Consider the following 13,034-nt stretch of genomic DNA (forward strand, 5'->3'; position numbering starts at 1 on the left):
GTATTCAAGATGTGGCCTCACTAGTGATTTATATAATGGGAGTATAATACTTCTGTACGTTGCATCAATTCCCCGTTTTATGTATGCTAATATCTTATTAGCCTTCTTTGCTGCACTCCTACTTTGGGTACTGCTGATTCATTTATAGTTTTGCTGAGGTGCGCTCCCTGGGTTACTACGGGTGATGTCTCTTTGTTCAGATAGGGAAATTCTCATCTACAGATGGCTTATCAGCAGTACTTCCTTGTTCCAATATTATACGATGTCCTCAAAAAAGAATTTGTATATAGTGAAGTACCGTAGGGATCAAATGGGTTCACAAAAATTTCAATCACATATATGATGTAATATACAGCAGAAAATATTTTTCAATCCACCTGAATATGGCGGACCTACGTACCAGACTTAGTGGGGTGTCAATAGTGCCCACCCGATCACGCGTGTAATATCACTTCCTTTATCCTTGCAAACTCCGATAGCAATACTCCTTCACCTCTCCTCCCCCCGTCGCGCGCTCAGTGCTGGACAGGCAGTACTCCTCCTGACACAGATCCGCCCAGCAGCCGCGTCCCGGACCCTCACTCGCCAAAACCCAGAATCAAACTCAAACTTTCCCGAATTCCCATTGGCTAACACTTCACAGAGACGTCACAACCATCGTCCAATCCCTGGATGGTTGTCTCTGGGAGCGCACCTCAGCAAAACTATAGAACTAAGACTGAACTTTTTGTGAAATTGATGACCTTCCCGGCTGGGGGATTGCAGCACCTATGAACTGAATGGTTGTGACGTCTCTGTGAAGTGTTAGCCAATGGGAATTCGGGAAAGTTTGAGTTTGATTCTGGGTTTTGGCGAGTGAGGGTCCGGGACGCGGCTGCTGGGCGGATCTGTGTCAGGAGGAGTACTGCCTGTCCGGCACTGAGCGCGCGACGGGGGGAGGAGAGGTGAAGGAGTATTGCTATCGGAGTTTGCAAGGATAAAGGAAGTGATATTACACGCGTGATCGGGTGGGCACTATTGACACCCCACTAAGTCTGGTACGTAGGTCCGCCATATTCAGGTGGATTGAAAAATATTTTCTGCTGTATATTACATCATATATGTGATTGAAATTTTTGTGAACCCATTTGATCCCTACGGTACTTCACTATATACAAATTCTTTTTTGAGGACATCGTATAATATTGGAACAAGGAAGTACTGCTGATAAGCCATCTGTAGATGAGAATTTCCCTATCTGAACAAAGAGACATCACCCGTAGTAACCCAGGGAGCGCACCTCAGCAAAACTATAGAACTAAGACTGAACTTTTTGGGAAATTGATGACCTTCCCGGCTGGGGGATTGCAGCACCTTTGAACTGAAGCGCCATCTGTACACATTTTTTTCTGTTCACTGCTGATTCATTTGTTATCTATGTGAACCCCTAAGTCTTTTTCCAGTACAGAATCCCCTAATATTACCCCATTTAGTATGTAGGTGTTATTTTTGGTCTAGACCCCACAGTGCATTACCTTACACTTGTTTGTGTTGAATCTCATTCTCCATTTTGCTGACCATGCTTCCAGTTTAGTTAAGTCATTCTGAAGAGACTCAGTATCCCCCATTTGGTATCGTCTGCGAAAATTGACACCATGCTCTCTAGACCTACTGTTAGGTCGTTGATGAAAATGTTGAACAAAAGTGGTCCAAGTACAGACCCTTGTGGCACAAAACTTAGTACTTTAGTCCAATCTGAAAATGATCCATTGACCACAATGCGCTGCTCTTTATTATCTAACCAATTACTGACCCAAGTGCATATTGTGCTCCCTAGCCCTATTTCTTTTAGCTTATAGATAAGACGCATGTGTGGTACAGTGTCAAAAGCTTTGGCAAAGTCTAAAAAAATTACATCCACCTCCTTACCCTGATCAAGGTTCGCACTTACTGTTTCATAAAAGCCAAGTAAGTTGGTCTGACATGATCTGTCCTTCACAAATCCACGTTGGTTCCTTTTAATGACCTTATTTGCTTCAAGGAACTTTTGAATACTGTCCCTTAGAATACCTTCCAATTCTTTCCCCACTATAGATGTATAGATGTAAGACTAACTGGTCTATAATTACCTGGTTCAGCTTTGCTCCCCTTTTTGAATATCGGCACTACCTCCGCTATACGCCAGTCTTTGGGAACCATACCCGATTTAACCAAATCCATGAAGATCAAAAATAGAGGTCTTGCTAGTTCAGCGTGCAGCTCCATAAGAACCCTCGGGTGAATACCATCGGGACCAGGGGATTTATTAATATTGAACTTTTTTAATTGGTCACAGACTACCTCCTCACATAAATAAGCATTTAGCAGTGGGACATTATCTTTGTTGAGATTTTGTGTTAGAAACAGCATTTGGTCCTCTCTGGTAAATACAGTTGAAAAAAACTTGTTCAGTTTGTTTGCTATGTCATTATCACTTTTGATTAAGACTCCCCTCTTGTCCTTTAAAGGGCCTATACTCTCCTTCTTTAGTCTCTTGCTGTTGATGTACTTAAAAAAATTGGGATTTGCTTTGCTTTCCTTTGCTACTAGTTTTTCAGTCTCTACTTTAGCCGCTCTTATTCCTTTTTTGCATATTTTGTTACAGTCCTTATAGTGCTGAAATGACTCTGCATCCCCCTCAGATTTGTATTTTTTAAATGCTCATTTTTTTTGTTCATTAGTTCCTTTATATTTTTTTTAAGCCACATTGGTTTGGGATTTTTATTCCTTTTTTTGCTGATGGTGGGAATAAATTTATGAGTATTATTAATTAGCAGTGATTTTAATACATCCCATCTCTCTGTAGTATTTTTTCCTTGAAATAGAATTTCCCATTTAATGTCCCTTAACGCTTCCTTCATCATGTCAAAGTTGGCTTTGCTAAAGTTTAGAGTCCTAGTTGAGCCAGTATAGGACTGCTTATGAAAACTGATATTGATATAGCTTATGATACCATCAGCAACATTGTGTAATCTGGATAGCCTCTGTATTGTATGTTGGTCATTGGGATGCTCAATGTACTTTATGATGGTTATTATTACTTTAATAAGTGATGCTATTATTACTTTATGCTCATGACATAGATGCTCTCTATACTAACTACTATTTTGAGCCAATTGTCCAGAACATATATTTAAATATATTGGAATAAGAAAATCAATCCCTAATTATTTTTTTTCTACTCTAATCAGTGTGTAATTATAGGGAGTGCTACCACTAACAAACATCATGATTCATATAACAAAAAAACAGAATTAAAAAAAAAAAAGATGTGTCCAGTGTGGTGCACAGTTATTTTTAAAATATACATTTTATCATAATTACTTGATATCAATTTTTTTTAAACCCTACAAGATAATAAAGATATAGAAAGTGTGTGAATCAGAAGGAAGTATGATTAGAATAGCAGCATACAGTGTATCTGTTCAGTTATTGCCTGTACTAAATATGATTTTTGCACAAAGATGTTGTCCCATGTGTTTTTATTATATAAATATAGTTCCATATGTGAATTACATGTATATGGATTATACTGTATCAATTCAGCAGTAAAATACACCACCTACAATAATTATAAATGAATCCTAATTTCACTGTGATCAGTTATAGTTTGCTTTAATCTACAACTGAGAAAGCAACTATTTAGTTATGTGTAGCATTTGTTAATGATCACAACTTTTGAATGATGCCATAGTGGCAAGTAATATGCCTCAATATCACCCCCTTCTCTTATAACTCAGGTGGAGTATCCTATATTTTTCACGCCTTCTATATACAGTAAATCTCTTTATTCTGCAAATCCCGTCCAAATCTGCCATATGATATAATTCTGGGTAGAGTCAATATGTGTGAAATATGTTCTGCTATTCACACTCAAATGTATGTGTTACCCTGTCTCTCACAATCACATGTACCCTAACTATCTTCCTACACATTTGGACCTAAAATGGTTTCTCTCATGTTAAAACTTGGTAGTTATTAACAGTATCACCAACAAACTGTACATGGGCATGTAAACACAAACCCTTTCAGGTTCTGATCAACTTAATAATAGTGCCTTGTAGAAAACAGTACTGAGACTGAACTGGTCTCTCCGTGTGTAGCTTAACAGCCAACGTACGTTTCACTGTTTAGCATTGTCTGGGCTGTAGGGTGGTCATACGGATGCTCTCTATACTCTAAGCTTTCTGTATTGTATTGATGCTAAGGTAAATGGTTCACTAACTCTGCCTACATTTAAGTACAGGTAGGTCATTCCACAGTTAATTTTCTCCTATTTTAGGCTAATTGAAAAAAAAAATCTGGGGTCACTTTATGTTCCCAATTTGCCCAAGGAGAATGGCATCATGGTTTGAATTGCTAAGTTTACAATCACTACTATAATATAACATTTTGCAGCATACAAAACAGTTAATGAAACCCATTCATACAACTGTGCACATTAATGGTACCATGGTCTAAATTAGTGATGAGCGGGTTCGGTTCCTCGGAATCCGAACCCCCCCCCGAACTTCACCCATTTTACATGGACTGAGGCAGACTCGGATCCTCCCGCCTCGCTCGATTAACCCAAGCGCGCACAAACATCATCATCCCGCTGTCGGATTCTCGCGAGATTCGTATTCTATATAAGGAGCCGCGCGTCGCTGCCATTTTCACTCGTGCATTGGAGATGATAGGGAGAGGATGTGCAGCGTTCTCTCAGTTTCTGTGTTCAGTGTGCTGCAAATATCTGTGCTCAGTGTGCTGCAAATATCTGTGCTCAGTGTGCTTGCAAATATCTGTGCTCAGTGTGCTGAAAATATCTATGTTCTCTGCCTGAAAAATGCTCCATATCTGTGCTGCACTGTAGTATATAGCAGGAGGACAGTGCAGAATTTTGCTGACCAGTGACCACCATTATTATAGAGCAGTACGGTACAGTAGTCCACTGCTCTACCTACCTCTGTGTCATCAAGTATACTATCCATCCATACCTGTGGTGCATTTTAGTTGTGCGCAGTATATATAGTAGGAGGACAGTGCAGAATTTTGCTGACCACCAGTATATAATATATAGCAGTATGGTACAGTAGGCCACTGCTCTACCTACCTCTGTGTTGTTTAGTATACTATCCATCCATACCTGTGGTGCATTTTAGTTGTGCACAGTATATATAGTAGGAGGACAGTGCAGAATTTTGCTGACCACCAGTATATAATATATAGCAGTATGGTACAGTAGTCCACTGCTCTGCCTACCTCTGTGTCGTTTAGTATACTATCCATCCATACCTGTGGTGCATTTTAGTTGTGCGCAGTATATATAATAGGAGGACAGTGCAGAATTTTGCTGACCACCAGTATATAATATATAGCAGAACGGTAAAGTAGGCCACTGCTCTACCTACCTCTGTATCGTCAAGTATACTATCCATCCATACCAGTGGTGCATTTTAGTTGTGCGCAGTATATATAGTAGGAGGACAGTGCAGAATTTTGCTGACCACCAGGATATAATATATAACAGTATGGTACAGTAGTCCACTGCTCTACCTCTGTGTCGTCAAGTATACTACAAAAGTTCAGTAAAATTACCCAAAAATCAAAATTAAAAGCGTCTGATGAGAAGCGTAAACTTGCCAATATGCCATTTACGACACGGAGTGGCATGGAACGGCTGAGGCCCTGGCCTATGTTCATAGCTAGTGGATCAGATTCACATGAGGATGGAAGCACTCATCCTCTCGCTATAAAACTGCAGTGCCACTCCTAGATGGGCCAGGTGTTTGTGTCGGCCACTTGGGTCGCTTAGCTTAGCCACACAGCTACCTCATTGCACCTCTTTTTTTCTTTGCATCATGTGCTGTTTGGGGACTATTTTTTTAAATCTGCTATCCTGTCTGACACTGCAGTGCCACTCCTAGATGGGCCAGGTGTTTGTGTCGGCCACTTGGGTCGCTTAGCTTAGTCACACAGCTACCTCATTGCACCTCTTTTTTTCTTTGCATCATGTGCTGTTGGGGACTATTTTTTTAAATCTGCTATCCTGTCTGACACTGCAGTGCCACTCCTAGATGGGCCAGGTGTTTGTGTCGGCTACTTGGGTCGCTATGCTTAGCCACACAGCTACCTCATTGCACCTCTTTTTTTCTTTGCATCATGTGCTGTTTGGGGACTATTTTTTTAAATCTGCTATCCTGTATGACACTGCAGTGCCACTCCTAGATGGGCCAGGTGTTTGTGTCGGCTACTTGGGTCGCTATGCTTAGCCACACAGCTACCTCATTGCACCTCTTTTTTTCTTTGCATCATGTGCTGTTTGGGTACTTTTTTTTAAAAATCTGACATCCTGTCTGACACTGCAGTGCCACTCCTAGATGGGCCAGGTGTTTGTGTCGGCCACTTGGGTCGCTTAGCTTAGTCACACAGCTACCTCATTGCACCTCTTTTTTTCTTTGCATCCTGTGCTGTTTGGGGACTATTTTTTAAATCTGCCATCCTGTCTGACACTGCAGTGCTACTCCTAGATGGGCCAGGTGTTTGTGTCGGCCACTTGGGTCGATTAGCTTAGCCATCCAGCGACCTCGGTGCAAATTTTAGGACTAAAAATAATATTGTGAGGTGTTCAGAATAGACTGGAAATGAGTGGAAATTATGGTTATTGAGGATAATAAATCTATGGGATCAAAATGACCCCCAAATTCTATGATTTAAGCTGTTTTTGAGGGTTTTTTGTAAAAAAAAACACCGGAATCCAAAACACACCCGAATCCGACAAAAAATTTTCAGGGAGGTTTTGCCAAAACGCGTCCGAATCCAAAACACGGCCGCGGAACTGAATCCAAAACCAAAACACAAAACCCGAAAAATTTCCGGTGCACATCACTAGTCTTAATGTTAGTCCATGGCTACTAATGCATGATTAAATTAAAGTAAGCAAAGCACAGTTAATGTAAATCATTAAAGAAACTGTGTAATTCCTTGATACCACAATTGTAATGGTGTTATCCAGGGTATCTGGTCTATATATCTACACTAAAATGGTCTACAGTGAATAGGTTGACCACTAATGGTCGACATGCATTAGGTCAACAGGGTCAAAAGGTTAACAATCAAAAGGTCGACAGTCAAAAGGTCAATGGTCAAAAGGTCACATATTCAAAATCTCGACAAGTTTTTTAGTTTTTGTTTACATTTATATATCTTTTGCTGCAGTTACTATCCATGTCGCAAAATATTACATTTAGTAACTAGCCTGAGGTGTGGCAAGTGAAGCGAGCCCGCAAGGGGATGCATTTCATAAAATTGATTATACATGTCACAAACTATCACGATTAGTAAACTTGTGGCTAGTGAAGCGGAATGAATCGAGCCACCGAACCCGAAGCGTGGCGAGCGGCCGCATTGCAAAAAAATTGGGGAAAATGTTTAAAAACACAAAACAACACCCATCTTTTTTGTGTCGACCTTTTGACCCTGTCTGCCTTTTTGACTGTTGACCCTGTTGGGCTTTTGACTGTCAACCTTTTGATTGTTGACCATTTGACCATGTCGACCTTTTGATTGTCGACCATTTTACCCTGTCGACCTTTTGAATGTCGACGTTTTACTGTCGACCTAATGACTGTCTATCTTTTTAATGTCTATTTTCTATATCATAACCGTTATCCAGTGATACCGTTGTGTGTGAATGTAGTCTCGAACTCAAAGATAATAAAAATGTATAGTTGCGCTTACACTGGTAACATGAATACACAAGCTGAATTCCGTTTTGACCGATTTCTCCCAGACAGTAAAGCCACTCTCCTTGTTTTTCCTCGAGGATCACCAAGGACAAGGAAATGCGGCAACTTTCATTAAACTTTAAAAAGTTAATGGATGATAGAAAACCTTAAGCAACATCCACATAATAAACTGAAATGAAAGAAGCAAGCACAATAGTGCAGACAACCAAGATAAAAAAATATATATATATTTATTTGTGGTTAAGTTGTGCACTCACAAACATCTCAGATTTGTCAAGCATGTAGTATAATCCAATTCATAGGCAGCTTTTGTGAGGCATGCAGTCACTGCCACCCAGCACTGCAGAAATTGCCAGGACCACATGCGACCTGTATTCGCATGCAGTCACTGCCGCCCAGCACTGCAGAAATTGCCAGGACCACATGCGACCTGTATTCGCATGCAGTCACTGCCGCCCAGCACTGCAGAAATTGCCAGGACCACATGCGACCTGTATTCGCATGCAGTCACTGCCGCCCAGCACTGCAGAAATTGCCAGGACCACATGCGACCTGTATTCGCATGCAGTCACTGCCGCCCAGCACTGCAGAAATTGCCAGGACCACATGCGACCTGTATTCGCATGCAGTCACTGCCACCCAGCACTGCAGAAATTGCCAGGACCACATGCGACCTGTATTCGCATGCAGTTACTGCCGCCCAGCACTGCAGAAATTGCCAGGACCACATGCGACCTGTATTCGCATGCAGTCACTGCCGCCCAGCACTGCAGAAATTGCCAGGACCACATGCGACCTGTATTCGCATGCAGTCACTGCCGCCCAGCACTGCAGAAATTGCCAGGACCACATGCGACCTGTATTCGCATGCAGTCACTTCCGCCCAGCACTGCAGAAATTGCCAGGACCACATGCGACCTGTATTCGCATGCAGTCACTGCCGCCCAGCACTGCAGAAATTGCCAGGACCACATGCGACCTGTATTCGCATGCAGTCACTGCCGCCCAGCACTGCAGAAATTGCCAGGACCACATGCGACCTGTATTCGCATGCAGTCACTGCCGCCCAGCACTGCAGAAATTGCCAGGACCACATGCGACCTGTATTCGCATGCAGTCACTGCCGCCCAGCACTGCAGAAATTGCCAGGACCACATGCGACCTGTATTCGCATGCAGTCACTGCCGCCCAGCACTGCAGAAATTGCCAGGACCACATGCGACCTGTATTCGCATGCAGTCACTGCCGCCCAGCACTGCAGAAATTGCCAGGACCACATGCGACCTGTATTAAATAAATATTGTTACTTTATTTACAGTATATTGTAAAGTTTTACAGTAAATGACTAGCCCGCTTGTCAGACTTGCTATTGTCTAGTATTCTGTAGTGCCATTTACATCCACTTGCTGCTATTGTGTTCAACACTGTCATTTTCATTAGTTGAGCAATTGCCACCCAGTGGTGAAGCTGTGTATTGCATGCTGTGGATCCTCCTGCGCCTTACAATACCTTACCATGTCAATGTGCTATATTTATGATATGACTAAGAGGCAGGTATGGTGAAACTACAGCAAGGATGATCATAGCTACATCTGTATGTCAGTAGTAGCACCTAGGTGTGTAGTGGGGTCAGTCAGACTCATTAGATACAGGTGCTGAGCATGTTATGTGCAAAAACCTAAACTCAAACTTAAAAGCAACTCACTACTAAGCCATAATAACAAGCCATATTTTATATCAAACACTCACAGTAACCAGTTCTGAACTTCTTAATAAATTAATGAAGTTATGAATTTCTGGTTAATTAGCTCTATACCTCTCTCTCAAACCCTCTGGTTTTGAAGGAACTCAGCAGGGAGGTTGTTCCAAACATCTTGGAGAACTAACCACAGATCTTCTGTGGTATTTCTTGCTATGCTATCATATTATGTTTACACATTGTTAGAGATGAATGGTTTGGTATTTCCCCAAATAGCGCAAGTTTGAATTTATCTTATTGGCTATCCAAAACACGCAATCTGGATAGCCAATAAGATGCTGTTCTGAGATCTGAACGTACCCGAGTAAAACCAAACCACTCATTTCTACTTTAAATCAAGAAGGAAAATAATGGCAAATAAAATTAATAGGGTTTTTTTCTGAAAACATACATATAGAACCCTGCTTTTCACAATTTTGGAAAGATGTTCTAATTCAAAATAAAGAACCACAAAGTATTTCCTTGTGGTGTTTCTAGAAATCTCAAATCACACTTTTTTTAAATTCATATTCTTAAAAAAAATCACTATTTTGTCCATTTTGGTTAAATTTTAGTTGACTGGTTAGCAATAGGAAATGCAGTAGACATAGGGGTAAACATAATAGGGTGTGAGAAGTTGAGCTGCAGGAGTTTGTGCACAAATGCCCATATTTTTCAAGTGGCAATCATTTAAAAGGCATAACCAACCTGGTACTCCCACACTACCGGAAGAGTGGCTGGATCTCCCGCATCCCACCACTTCCTAGTGAAGTGGGTAGCATGGAGAGATAATACCACTAATCACAGCTCCAAACAGAAGGGCGGGGTCATAATGATGATTATTGTGCCCTTTTTGCCCCACCCTTTCTCGTGGATCCGTGATTTGCATCATTTTTCCATGACCTTACATGGCCCAATTACATGAAAGAAAGCCCAGTCCCCGATCCCTAAGTCTCTGCACCTCCTCTCCAGGCTTCTCCCAGAGAAGAGTAACAAGTTTTTGGCAGGAATGGTTGAAGATGAGCTCAGCACATGGGTACAAAAAAATGCATAATGGATATCTTGCACTGGGCAAGCTTTGGGCATGTGCAAGTGTCAGTAATAATTATGGCAGTTGCAGTAGATGGTGTAGTAACACTGTGCAGCACGGGCTCTCACTTGCAGAAGCACCAACCCCCACATTTGTCCGTTGATTCTCACATTAGCCTATGGTAGTAAATAGGTCTCCGGCAGCTGCCCGCAGCTACACCCACTTTGTGCGCAATGCAGAATCAGCCTCATAGTGGAAAAGTAAATAAAAACCATAATGGTAATAAAAATGCATACTTGGGCCATATAAATGTTAAAACCTTTATTCAATATGAAACCAATGTCACTCCTAAGAATTATATTATCGTTAATAGAAAAACAGAATACTTTTAGAATACTGTATCACACAAATGTATTTTCTACAGTACTGTATGTGCCCAGCTAATCTTGCCTTAGCAGTGAGCACTACAGATATCATCAGCAATGATCAGAGATACAGTACGTAATGGTAGTTGGAGATAGCAGCAGATAAACAAGAATTTTAGTCTTTCCAATTCAGAGCATTTAGGGGGTTATTCAAAGATGAACGCAGATCACTGCGTACACAGCCAGATCTGCGTTCACCTCTGCACATGCTGAGGGCAGCCCAGCACAGGACAAAGCCACCCAGCATGTGTAAGTCTGCTTCCTGATGTGTTTGCAATCTAATTGCAGACACATTGGAACTAAGGTTGACCTGGCTCGCTCCTGTTTGCCCTGCTCTGCACCCCCAATGTAGCGTCGTCACCCAGAAAACGCCCGCCGCTATCAATCACATTGCAGTCATATCCATCGGGGATGCAACCGCAAAATGTATGCCTGCGCAGACACTGTGTGCTATTGCAATGGGTCTGAATTACCCCCTTAGTCCCTAGCAAAGTCTTGCAATTGATCTGGTCTTGGTGCATTGGTCCCTGGCTGGATTAAGATGTCAATTGTCCAAGAGTGGTTAAGAAATTCTTAAAACTAATAGAATCCAAAATAATAACCTAAGTGTCTGATGCATTTTGTTGCATTACATGCAAATACCTCAAAGGCAGAGTGTTTCAGGACTATTTTTACTAAATTAATTCGAAAAAGGGTGTTTTCACACCCTTTACACATTATTTTAATATCACTTAAATGTATTAAAGAGTTATTGGAGCAGTTTTTGAGAAAAACTGCTCCAAACCCTTAAATTCACTTTTTTTTGTAATCAGATCACATTCCCCATACTTATAGGGGGATATTCAATTTGTAGCGAGTTTTCTCACAGTTGGAAAACTGGCACTAATTTGACCATTAGGTATTCAATAGAAGGCGTTTTCAATAGGTTTTTGCTCCATTTTCAACATGCCGTTTCAATTCTTTTTTTGTCGAATCAGCATGGGCGAAACGGACCAAAAAACTGTCTAAAATGCCCGCGAAGTTGACAAAACATGTGGATCGGCAGAGAATTCACTGATCAACGTGGTTTTCACCTGGGCGGATTTTTCAGCAAGTCAAAAAAGTGGAACGGGCTTTGAATAGGTTGAATGTGAATTCGACCTACAAATGGGTGGAAAGTACAATTTTTTTGACTTGTCAAAAAAACGCCACTAATTGAATACCCCCCATAATGGGAAATGTGATCTGGGCAAATTTACTAAAACAAAAATGTTAAAAAAAACGCAATGAGCCCTGTGATAATTACGCCAGCTTCAGCTGGCATTATCACAGGGCAGCACTGCGATATGCAGCCTTCAGCACAGCTTTCTCTGCCCTCGGATGTGCGGGGACCGGGCACCAATTTAAAGAAACAAACAAACAAACATACTTAACAGTCACAGCTCCGGTGCGGGCTGCCAGTCATCGGGACCTCCTGTATGCAGTTCACTTTACAGCACTGGGGGTCACAGCAGCTCACGGGGTCCGATGCCTGAAAGCACCCTGCAGAAGCACCGATCACCATCTCCTGGGACTGGTAAGTATGCGTACCGGTCGGGTGGTCACATTCAGGGGTAGTCGCAATGGAGGCGGTACCCGGATGCGGTGGTAGCGCAGTGGTGCATGTGCAGAAGGAACTCGGGGGATTTTTCCAGAAAAATACCACGATAATGCTGCAGAGGGCATAATTCCTGTATGCAATTATTTATACATCCATGCTATGTATACAATAATCACATTGCAAATTCCCGCTGTCCCATTAACAGGCCGCAGTGTCCCATAGATGGGGGGCAGCTGGAGGAGCCTTTGATTGCCCGTTGCTCTGCCCTGCAAAGCAGCGGGTGATCCTGAATAAATACTGTGCCCACGTGCACATCATTTATTCAGTGCTGGGAGTTGAGCCAGGAGCTGCCCAGATGCTTGGTGAGTGCTGGGCACTACCCCAAAATGCCCCCCCCCCCCCAAAAAAAAAGGGTCAATGCGCGAGGCCGTGCCAACTTGAGAGTGACCATGCCGCTCCCATCTGAGGCCACCCCCCCTTCCCAATCGCGAAGGGCTACACTGAAAAGTTAGGAGGA

The sequence above is a fragment of the Pseudophryne corroboree genome, chromosome 10, assembly GCF_028390025.1.
Source record: "Pseudophryne corroboree isolate aPseCor3 chromosome 10, aPseCor3.hap2, whole genome shotgun sequence".
In the NCBI taxonomy this organism is placed as follows: Eukaryota; Metazoa; Chordata; class Amphibia; order Anura; family Myobatrachidae; genus Pseudophryne; species Pseudophryne corroboree.